Source organism: Dipodomys spectabilis, unplaced genomic scaffold, assembly GCF_019054845.1.
Source record: "Dipodomys spectabilis isolate Male_0828 unplaced genomic scaffold, ASM1905484v1 ptg000480l, whole genome shotgun sequence".
In the NCBI taxonomy this organism is placed as follows: Eukaryota; Metazoa; Chordata; class Mammalia; order Rodentia; family Heteromyidae; genus Dipodomys; species Dipodomys spectabilis.
Window position 1 is genome coordinate 3,105,349 of NW_024871157.1, and position 12,235 is coordinate 3,117,583.

At 45.5% G+C, this 12,235-nt stretch overlaps 1 protein-coding gene across 2 annotated transcripts in view; it reads left to right on the forward strand.

The window, feature by feature from the left end:
- The window catches only part of Ptpn11 (protein tyrosine phosphatase non-receptor type 11), a 41,602-nt gene that overhangs the window by 2,649 nt on the left and 26,718 nt on the right, over positions 1-12,235 (forward strand). The window lies entirely within an intron of this gene.

A 12,235-nucleotide genomic window follows, 5' to 3' on the forward strand; every position in this document is an offset into this window, starting at 1 on the left:
ACCACTAAGCCACATTCCCAGCCCTGGCTTTTTTTTTTTTTTAAATAAGCTTTATTGATATACAAATGGTGTGTAATAAAATGATGTGTAATAAATTGCATATATTTGTACATTCTGATAAGACTTGATGTATGTATGCAGTTGTGTGCAGTTGTGAAACCATTACCACTGGTGATAATGAAACATCAGACTCATCCCTTATGAGTCTTATAATCTCTCCTTTTTTTTTTTTTGTTGTTGGTCATGGGGCTTGAACTCTGGGCTCTGTAATCTCTCCTTTTTTAGGCAGCTACTGGTCCACTTTCTTTTACTATAGACTGGATTGTGTTTTCTAGAATTTTACATACATGGAGCTAGATCTGTGTCCTCCCCCACTTTTTTGGCCTAGCTTTTTTTAAAATTTTTTATTTTTTTAAATAATGCCAATACTGGGCTTGATCTTTGATAGCTCAAGTGCTGTCCTTTAGCTTCTTCTTTCTTTCCTTTTTTTTTTTTTTTCTGGTCATGGGGCCAGAACTCTGGGCCTGGATGCTGTTCCTCAGCCTTTCAGTTCAAGGCTAGCACTCTACCACTTGAGCCACAGCACCACTTCCAGCCTTTTCCGCTTATGTGGTGCTGAGGAATTGAACCTTCCCAGCCCATCATTTAGCTTTTTCACTCAAGGTTGACACTCTACCACTTGAGCCACAACTCATACTCTGGGCTTTTTGGTGGTTAATTGGAGATAAGAGTCTCAAAGACTGGGGCTGGGAAGGTGGCTCAGTGGTAGAGTGCTTGCCTTGCATGCATGAGGCCCTGGGTTCGATTCCTCTGCACCACATAAGCAAAAAGAAAAAAGCCGGAAGTGGCGCTGTGGCTCAAGTGGTAGAGCGCTAGCCTTGAGCTGAAGAGCTGAGGGACAGCGCCCAGGCCCAGAGTTCAGGCCCCACGACCAGACCCCCCCACCCCCCCCAAAAAAAAAGAATCTCAAAGACTAAGCCAGGCACTGGTGGCTTACGCCTGTAATCCTAGCTACTCAGGAGGCTGAGAGATGAGGATTGCGGTTCAAAGCCAATCTGGGCAGGAAAGTCCGTGAGACTCTTACCTCCAATAAACCACTAGAAAACTGGAACTGGTGCTGTTGTTCTAGGGGTAGAGCGCTCGCCTTAGCTGAAGAGTTGAAGAGCGCAGGGACAGGGCCCAGGCCCAGAGTTCAAGCCCCACAACCGACCAAAAACAAAACAAACAAACAAAAAGAATCTCAAAGACTTTTCCTGCCCAGGCTGGCTTCAAACTGTGGTCTTCAGTTCTCGGCCTCCTAAACAGCTAGAATTAACCCTTGAATCACTGGTCTCATCTTGGTCTAACTAAGTTCGGCATACTTGTGCTGAGATCCGTCCTTGGGGGTGGGTGGGGGTAGGGAGGTGTCAGGTGATAGCAGCTCTCAAGCTTAGATGCTTGTGGGTAGGTGTTTACGTGGGTGTGTGGCTTTATTTCTCTGTCAGTACCTACAAGTGGAATAGTACATGCATTTCACTTTTTCAGAAATTGTTCCCCTCGTTTCTTTCCTTCAGTCTATGAGTTTCACAGTGTATATACTTCCTTGCCAACACTTGGTTTAATCAGACTTTTTTGTTTTTCACCCATTCTAGTGCATTTGTTGTGTGATCCCATTGCAGTTTTATTTTGTATTTTTCTTAATCACTAATAGTGATGATTATCTTTTCATATGTTAGTTTACCACTTCTATACTTTTTTTTTCTTTTTTTTTTAGGTCTGGTCGTGGGGCCTAAACTCTGGGCCTGGGCACTGTCCCTCAGCTCTGCAGCTCAAGGCTAGCACTCTACCACTTGAGCCACAGCGCCACTTCTGGCTTTTTTCTTTTTGCTTATGTGGTGCTGAGGAATTGAACCCAGGGCCTCATGCATGCAAGGCTAGCACTCTACCACTGAGCCACCTTCCCAGCCCCTATACTTTCTTTGGTAATGTTTCTGCTCAAATCTTTTGTCTAGGGGCTAGGAATATGGCTCAGTGGTAGAATGCTTGCCTTGCATGCATGAGGCCCTGGGTTTGATTCCTCAGCACCACATAAGCAGAAAAAGCCAGAAGTGGCCCTGTGGCTCAAGTGGTAGAGCGCTAGCCTTGAGCTGAAGAGCTGAGGGACAGTGCCCAGGCCCAGCGTTCAGACCTCATGACCAACCAAAAAAAAAAAAAATCTTTTGTCTATATTCATTTAGTTATTTTCTTTTTCCTTTTTTTTTTTTTGGTCGGTTGTGGGGCTTGAACTCTGGGCCTGGGCACTGTCCCTCAGCTCTGCAGCTCAAGGCTAGCACTCTACCACTTGAGCCACAGTGACACTTCCAGTTTTTCTGGTGGTTTATTGGAGATAAAGAGTCTCACGGAGTTTCCTGTGGAGGCTGGCTTTGAATGGTGATCCTCAGCTCTCAGCCTCCTGAGTAGCTAGGATTACAGGTGTGAGCCACTGGCACCCGGTTAGTTATTTATTTTCTTTCTATTGAGATTTGAAAGTTCCATATGGACTGTTCTAATTTTTGTGTAATCTTATCATAACTGCAAATATTTTCTCCTCTGTGGCTTATCTTTTCATTTTTCTTTAACTGTACTTTGATGAGCAAAAGTTTTAAAATTTAAGTAATTATACAAAGGTATTTTTTGTGTGTGTGTGTGTGTGTGTGTGTGTGTGCCAGTCCTGGGGCTTGAACTCAGGACCTGGACACTGTCCCTGAGTTTCCTTTGCTCAAGGCTAGCACTCTATCACCTGAGCCACAGTGCCATTTCCAGCTTTTTCTGTTTATGTGGTACTGAGGAATTGAACCCAGTGCTTCATGCATGGTAGGTGAGCACTCTAGCATTAAGCCACATTCCCAGCTCCAAAGGTTATTTCTGTGTGTGTGTGTGTGTGTGTGTGTGTGTGTGTGTGAGAGAGAGAGAGAGAGAGAGAGAGAGAGAGAGAGAGAGAGAGAGAGAGTGTGTGTGTCCTGGTACCTGAACTTTGGGTCTGGGCATTGTCCCTCAGCTCTTCAGGTCAAGGCTAGCGCTCTACCACTTGGGCCACAGCGCCACTTCTGGCTTTTCCTGCTTATGTAGTGCTGAGAACTCGAACCCAGGGCCTCATGCATGCAAGGCAAGCATTCTACCACTGAGCTACCTTCCCAGCCCATCCAAAGGGGTTTAACTACACAAATCAGATTATGAGCACAAAATATCTTGATCAGTCAACCCACCATTCTTCCCCAATTTTCCCGGTTCTATCCCTCAACTGATACATTCAACTTTCATATAACATACATTGAATATAATGGCTGTATTTACCCACTCTTCCTTCATTTGTAAGGCCCCTGCTCAAAAAGCAAAAACAAAAACCCATCACACAAAAGCTTCAGGAAGTTTTTAAATTAAAAGTCTAGTTTGCCAATTTCTTCTTGTATGGTTCATGCTCTAATACATCTTAGATTGAACTAAGGTTTCAGATGTTTTCTTTTTGCATGTGCATGCGTGTACGTATGTGGGTCTTTTTTTTTGGAGACAGGTTCTTCCTATGTATTTTGGACAATATTCTAAGTCACTAGTTCAGGCTGTCTCACAAGTATTTTTGTCCTCCTTGTCTCCACCACCAAAGTATTGAGATTAAAGCAGTATGCTACCATGCCCTGGCTGCTATTAGTTATGCTGTGGAGTTTAGGGAAGGTCTCTGAGGAGGTAATCTTGTGAGCAGATCCTTTGGGCCTGTTTTTTGTTCTTTTTGTTCTGAGAGTTGAACTCTGGGTGTCCAGCTTGCTAGACTGGTGCTTTAACTCTTGAGCCACATCTCAGCCCTTTGGTATGCTTAGGTTTTGGGGAGAAGACCTTGCATTTTTGTCTGAACCACCTCAAGATCCTTCTATTTATGCTTCCTGCATAGCTGGGATGACAGGTGCATGCCACCACACCTAGCTTTGTAATTGGTTGAGATTAATGAGGTCTTGCTAATCTGCTAGCCTCCAGTTGCAGTCCTCTCAGTCTTTGCCTCCTGAGTAGCTGGGATTAGTGTCTGTAGGGTTTATGTATTCAGTAATTAACACATGAGTATATTCAGTACAGGTTTTGAGATTGTTTCTGTGCCCTGCTCTGCCAGTGTTCCCCAGTGTGCCTTCAGCGTGGGATTCCTGCTTTACAGTTGCTGTCATCCCAGGAAGACACCAGTGGCGATTTGAGCCTCAAGGGCAACATTGAGCTTATTCTCAGACTTTTGGTTTATCTGTTGCAGGTCAAGTACATTTTGTCCCAGGCTTTCCCTGGCGGCCATGTTTGTTTATCTCCTGTGGGAGTAAATAAACTCGCCCTGCTGCGCTGAAAAAATAAGAGCCTTTCCAGTGGAAACTGGGTTTTCTTTATTAATGTCGTGTCCTGACATAAGGCCAAGTTTGGGGCCAGCATTGCTCAAGTACAGAGGCTGCTGCTAAGATCTTCTCCTGCCTGGTTAATGGGGGCCCTGGGAAAGCAGAGCCAGCCTTTGGTAATTGTTACTAGCAGGCCTTAAGGCCCTTTGTTAGGGAGCTACAGAACAATAGGGACACTGAGCACACTCCTCTTTCCTTTGGGAAGCACAGATGGCACTTGCCATGTAAGGCTTTTAAGGAAAAGCAGGGCAAATACTGAGGTTCTGCAGGCCCTGTGGGAGTGATGGATCACAGCAGGGTTTGAGATCCCTGCCCTAAAGTGCAGCCCAGTTTATTGCTAGGATTTTTGGGAGGGCTGTGTGCATTCAGTAAACATACAGTGCTGTGATTCTTGGTATTGCTGTAATAGGAGAATCTCTTATCCTTGTTTGCAAGGAGCACTGAGTTTGAATGGAGACAGACTATATACCAGCATGGATTGGGTTTGATTGTTACTAATCAGGCTGCAACCTGATTCGTATTCGTGAAACCTGAAATGTATTAGTGCATAAGATACAGATAGACAGCTTATTACAGTTATAAGGAAACACACGAGCTAGGCATTCATTCATTTATGCATACATTCATTTATTTTGAGACATGGTCCTACTGTGCCTTAAACTCAGTATCTTCCTGTGCTCTCCCCAGTGCTGAGACAATAGACCTGCGCTGTTACAGCTGGCTCATTGAGGACTAATTGTGAGACAGATAACTCAGTGACAGGCCTGGTGATGCCACCGGGTGTTGTGAGGCTTAGGAAGCGGCGTGCGTATGAGTGTGTGTGAGTGCCGAGGTGGGGAGTTCTTGGGGAATGTAAAGCGCAAGGGAGCAAGCGCGGGATGGAAGCTAGGGCATCGGTATGTACAGCAAGCAGCACACCCTCTACCACTGAGCTACACGCCCAGCCCTGTGTAGGCGCTCTTAAGGTCTTCAGTGTCAAGTGCACCATGGGGAGGAGTGTGGATTGTATTTTAAGATCAGGACAAAACCATAGAAGGATGTGATCGGGGAGTGGCATGAGCTGATGTGAGCTGATGGATTTAAAAATATCCTGGTGCTGGGGCAGGGCTGAGGAGGCAGGAGGGCGTAGGGGTGCCGGGGGTGGGGGGCTTTGCATCAGGGCAGCAGAAGTTTGTGCGGAGCCATTTTGGGAGGCAGTTTTCTTCATTACCTAATCATTAGAGAAGAGATGCTGATCAAGGAGAAACCATGAGAAGGCAGTGATTTCTAAAGACATAACTGTTTGCATCACTAAAGAGCTGCTTCCACACTTTTTTTTTTTTTTTGCCAATCTTGAGGCTTGAACTCAGGGCCTGCGCACTGTCCCTGAGCTGCTTTTGCTCCAGGCTAGCACTCTACCACTTGAGCATAGCACCACTTCTGCCTTTATCTGAGAAATGGAACCCAGGGCTTCATGCATGCCAGGCAAGCACTGTACCACTAAGCCACATCCCCAGCCCTCCACAACTTTTTTTTGTTGCTTCTTACTCATAGTGTATGTCCCCGATGACTACTGTTCATAATTTATTTATTTATTTTTTGGGTGCCAGTATTGGGGCTTGAACTCAGGACTTAGGTACTGTCCCTTAGTTTTTTTGCTCAAGGCTAACACTCTACTACTTGAGCCACAGTTCTACTTCCAGCTTTTTGGTGGTTAATTGAAGATAAGAGTCTTCACAGTGGGGTCTGAGGATCTCGGTTCAAAGCCAGCCCAGGCAGGAAACTCCATGAAACTCTTATCTCCAATAAACCACTGGAAAACCGGAAGTGGTGCTGTAGCTCAAGTGGTAGGGTGCTAGCCTTGAGCTGAAGAGCCGAGGGACAGTGCTAAGGCCCAGAGTTCAAGGCCCACGACCAACCAAAAAAAAAAAAGGTCTTCACAGACTCTCCTGCCTAGGCTAGCTTTGAACTTTGAACTGTGAGCAGATCTCACTCAGCCTAGAGGAGATCAGATTACAGGCAGGAGCTGCTGATTTCCAGCAATTTATCCTTTTCCTATAGTATAGTAAGATTTAAATAGAAAAGAGAGGTATAGCTTTAGAATCTGTAGAAAGTAACCAAATTATAACATTTGCCTGAATGACAAAGAGTAATTTTTCTGGAGCATATAACCACGATCACTTGAAATGTAGGCAAGAAACTGATATTAGATTTTGGACCCTTAATTTAAGCCCTTTTCTTAGTACAGCAGCTTTGACAAGAAGTTCCTGAAATTGTTGGCTTGTTCTGGCACATCGCTGAGGGGAGGGGAGGGGTGCGGAGACCAAACAAAACACTCAGCTTCACTGTGTTTGGGTTTCAGCAGGGTTTTTAGAAAGTTTCTAGCCTTTGTAGAATCTGTGTTTACCACTCAAGGGCAGATTTGTTTTTATTTATTTTATGTTTTACAGTGGAGCCCCAGGCCTCCTGCATTCCCAGCCGCCCCACCCCCCATCTCCATTCAGGGATCTAGGCTGTCTTGTGATTTCTCTGTGAACAGTTTTAGTTGTGAACTCTTACAGATAGTGTGCCTGCTGCTTCTTCACTCACTGGGCTTATGTGTGATAGTTGTTCCTGAAGGCAGTTTTAGGTGTGAGGCTCTTTTTCACACATGCTGGTGGTGCCGGTGGTGCTAGTGGTATGTTTGTGTGTCTTTCTGTGGAGTGGATGTTACCCACTTGGGCCGTATTATGATCAGAGGTCTTTAGTAAATGTGAACAATGTTAGAAGTGGGCAGGTTAGAAGAGATCGTTGAGGGCCGGCAGGTGTGACAGGTGTTAGAATGAGCAAGAGTGTCTTTTCATAAATGTCTGGGCTGCCCTGGGGACTGAAACCAGGGCTTCACACATGCTACCACCCTCTGCACCACTGAGCTCCACCCCAGCCTCCCCCTTGCCTTTTACCCTTCTTTCCCCTCAACATGCATTCAGCCTGACTAGGTGTCAGTGGCTCATGCCTGTCATCCTAGCTACTCAAGAGGCGAGATCTGAGGATCCTGGTTTGAAGCCAGCCCGGGCAGAAAAGTCTATGAGACCATATCTCCAAAATAATCAGCAAAAAGCAAGCTGGAGCCATGATTCAAGTGGCAGAGCTTCAGCAGAGCAAGCAAATTGAGCAAGCACATTACTTTTTTTTATTTGTTTGTTTTGGTTGGTTGTGAGGCTTGATTTCAGGTCCGGGGCACTGCCCCTAAACTGTTAAGACCAGTGCTCTACCACTTTAAGCCACAGCTCAATAAGAGTCTCATGGACTTTCCTGCCCAAGCTGGCTTTGAACTGGGATCCTCATGTCACAGCCTCCTGAGTAGTTAAGATTATAGCCAGGAGCTACCAGGGCCCAGCTACCTTTTTGTTATTGTTTGAGGCTAGGACTGACACTTTCCCTAATTGTTTGGTGCTCTACCAACTGAGCCACACCTCCATTCCCAAACCCTATTACTGACAACAAACATGAAGGGCAGTATAACTTAAGTGACAGACACAGCCAAAGGTCTATGGAAAACTAGCATAAGTATGCACAAGAACAGTCTATCCTGTGTGGCATCCACCAGTAATAACAATAATGATAACAGTGGAAACGAATACTTATTAAGCCCTTAGTCTGTCTAGCCAGTGTCTAAATGCTGGTTACTAAGGTCTCTTCAAAATACCACTCACTTGTCTGCTTTTAATAACAGGATAGGTGTAATTATGAGTTGTAAATGAAATAATTCACTTTATTTAATAAAAGGGTGAAGAGACCACCCCTGCCTTATCTCCCTCCGCTGATTCTGCTGATGGGTGGAGGTGGTGCTCAGTGGGCCTCATCTAAGAGATGAGACAAAGCTGCTTCGACAGTGTCTCCCATACCCAGGATGGAGACAGCAAGCCAAGGCAACCGTGCTGCTGACAGTAGAGGGGCAGCTGAGTTCTGAGTCCCATCTTGCAAAATAGTGGCAGAGTATAATGCTTGAAAGGCTGAGTTCATTGTTGCTGGTTTTCTTTTTCATTTTCCCTCCTTCCTTCCCTTCCTCCTTCCCTCCTCTCTCTCTTTTTAATTAGTCATGGGGCCTGAACTCTGGGCCTGGGCACTGTCCCACACCTCTTCAGCTCAAGGCAAGTGCTATCACTTGAGCCACAGTGCCAGTTCTGGCTTTTCCTGCTTATATAGTGCTAAGAAATCAAACCCAGGGTCTCATGCATGCAAGGCAAGCTCTCTACCACTGAGCCACCTTCCCAGCCCTCTCTTTCCTTCCTTCCTTCCTTTCTCTCTGTCTCTCTCTCTGTCTCTCTCTCTCTCTCCTTCCTTCCTTCCTTCCATTCTTTTCTTTCTTCCTCCCTCCCTCCTTGTTTGTTTCCATCATTGGACTTGAAATCAGGGCCTGGGCGCTGTCCCTGAGCTTTTTACTCAAGGCTGGTGCTATCCCACTTTGAGCTACAGCTCCACTTCCAGTTTTCTGGTGGTTAATTGGAGAGAAGAGACTCGTAGACTTTCTTGCCTGGGTTGGCTTCAAACTGTGATCCTCAGAGCTCAGCCTCCTGAGTGGCAAGGATTACCGGTGTGAACCACCAGTGCCTGGCTTTTTTTTTTTTTTTTTTTTAAATGCTGGTACTGGGACTTTAACTCAGGGCCTCACTCTGTTGGCTTTTTCACTCAAGACTGGCACTCTACCACTTGAGCCACAGCTCCATTTGTGGCCTTTCGGTGATTAATTAGAGATAAGTCTCAAGTACTTTCTTACCTGGTCTGGCTTCAAACCATGATCCTCAGTTCTCATCTGTTTAGGATTACAAATGTGAGCCACTTGGCACCTGCTTAGAAACTTTTACATTTTTTTTTTTTTTTTACTTTCAAATATTTTTTACACATATTGAAATGTTTCTCACCAAACTAAATTACTCTTTGAGACCATGTAGAACTGTGTCTTATTCTCCATGTTTCAATTAGGAAGAGATGATGATCTAGCAGCTTGTGGTTTTTATGCTATGATACCTAGGTTTATTTAGTGTTTGTAAAATGCAACTCATGTTACTAAGTGAAAATGCATATTATTTCTTTGAAACATGAATGCTTGCTGGCTTTTTCTGAAGAGAAATAGAATCTTGAACATATGATGCATATATAGATATACATATATTTGACATGTGTCCATATATAAATGTACATTTGTATATGTGTATACAGTTGTTGTTAAGCACACTTAATAGATATTAAAGCTTAAAACTAGTCAGTGTCTGTGGCCCTGGTAGCATGCTGACCCTCACAGATGTGTTTGTGGCTTTGATGGAATTTCCCAGGTTTGTCAGAAGAAGCAGAAATCTCCGTTGCTGTCCATGGGGTGTGCTGATGGGCCACTCGCTGTGGTCAGCTTCAGCTGGTTGTTATGTAGGGAGAGCACCTGCCATTTTAAGTCTTCACAGGTTTCCATGATGACCTGCACTTTCCTTCACCTGTGGGGGTTTTCATGGGGCTGGCCTGGGAGAAATGACATCAGGGTACTGGCATGGTAAAGATGGAGAGTGGGAAGAGGAGGAAGTCCTCCCCACTGGTGTTAAATTTGGCATTTCCAAATGTGGGAGTCTAGAGGCAGGCATTTGGCCTATGATGCACAGGGTCCTTAGATACTCATTGTCAAAATTCCTGTTAAAATCCTGCAGTAGGGCTGGGAAGGTGGCTCAGTGCTTGCCTTGCAAGCATGAGGCCCTGGGTTCGATTCCTCAGCACCCCAAAAGCAGAAAAAGCCAAAAGTGGCACTGTGGCTCAAGTGGTAGAGCATTTAGCCTTGAGTTGAAGAGCTGAAGAGCTGAGGGACAGTGCCCAGGCCCAGAGTTCAGGCCCCACGACTGACCCCCCCCCCCAAAAAAAAATTCTCTAGTAGCACATAGTGGGGGAAAATTCCCTCCTCTGCTCCATAAATTCAGGAAGTAACTGACCCAGAAACACCCACCATTTGATTCTATCAAGCAAAGAGCTGTTGGGGCTGGGCACAGTGGCTCGTGGCTGGAATCCCAGCACCTGGAAAGCTGCTGGGATTGAAAAGAAGATGGCCTCTTCCCAACTGAGCGGCCAGCTGTGGCGGATGCCGACGGTGAGGGAGAGGCAAAGGCGGTGAGGGAGAGGCAAAGGCGGTTGACTGGCTGCCCTCCCTTCACTTCGAGCTCTGGGTATTCATTAAGAAACTGCTGGGTCAGCCCTTGGCCGGGGGCTCAGGGCTTGCTGGGGAGGAAATAGACCTGTCCCCTGTCCTCGTGGGGCCGCCTGTCAAGCCTTCAATGTGGCAGTGTGGAAGTCTGTGATTGGGCATGGCTGCCAAGGCCGAAGGGCTGTGTGGGTGAGTGAGAAGCTGGGATGGGGCTGTGGGCTGTAAAGGACGGGCAGGTGCAAAGGCCGCAAATGCCCAGTTTGAGAAATCTCAACGAGAGTGTGAAAATCAGTAAGGGCACCATCTTGCCGCACCCAGGTAGAGTCTAGGACTTTACTCAAAGCATAGTATTTTCCTCTGGCTAACAGCAAAATTCCTAGCTCTAAATACGACACTCTGAAGGGTGGTTAGGGCTACACATTTTACATGTAGTAATTTACTTGCATCACGCCACGGTGGTATAGATTGTTAGTATAGATTGTTATCTAAGCAGGGCAGGAAATCCAGAGGCCCAGTGGAAACTTTGATAAATTTAACCTCATCAAGATGACCTTCTATGGAAAACACCAACACCAAACCCACAGTAAAAACGGGAGGAAAAAGCTAAGACAAATATTTGCCATGCTTACAACAAGGGGTGGATGAGCTTTTCGGTTATGCCAAGAGTTCCTACACGCTAATAAAGAAAAAAGAGAAAGGAAATGAGCATTGCTGCATTGACAACTCAGAAAGGGAAAATAAGCTGTTTGAGAACATGAAAGATGTCATTCTTACAAAGAAATGCACCTGAGTGCTACCATTTTCCATTGATCAGATAGACACAGATGATGAAATTTGATAATATGTGCAGTGTTGGCAAAAGTGAGGGACTTCACTTGCCATTTGTGTTTTCTTTTGAGGGCAGTTTGGCAATAAAATAAAAAGATTAAAATTTAGGGTCTGCAGGGACTAGTCCAGTGATTGAATGCGTACCTGGGATAGCTATTGCCTTTTTTTAAATTTTTTATTTATTTATTTTTTTAAATTTTTTTTTTTTGGGTCCGGTCGTGGGTCCTGAACTCTGGGCCTGGGCGCTGTCCCTCAGCTCTTCAGCTCAAGGCTAGCGCTCTACCACTTGAGCCACAGCGCCACTTCCGGCTTTTTTCTTTTTGCTTATGTGGTGCTGAGGAATCGAACCCAGGGCTTCAGGCATGCAAGGCAAGCGCTCTACCACTGAGCCAACTTCCCAGCCCATGGGATAGCTATTTCCCTGAGTTCCATCCCCATCCTTAACAAAGAATGTTTTAAAGTTAGGTGCGGGGCACATGCCTGTAGTCCTAGCACTTAGGAGCCCAAAGCAGGAGAATCACTTAAGATCAGGAGTTCAAGACCAACCTAGGTCTTGAATCTAATGAGACCCTAGCTCAAAAACAAGATATTGCCAGATCCTGATGGCTCACACTTATATCCTAGCTACTCAGAAGGCTGAGATCTGAGTATTCTGGTTTAAAGCCAGACTGGGCAGAAATACCTGTGAGACTCTGATCTCCAATTAACCATGGAAAAGCTGGAGTTAGAGCTGTGACTTAAGTGGAAAAGCCAACTCCCGAGTTCAAGCCCTAGCACAAAATAAAAACCAAACAACAACAAAAACAGCTCCCCCCCCACTCCTCCCAAAAAAGAAAACTCAGAAATGACATCTGTAATTGTCTGGGAGCAGATCCATGGTAGATGTGGG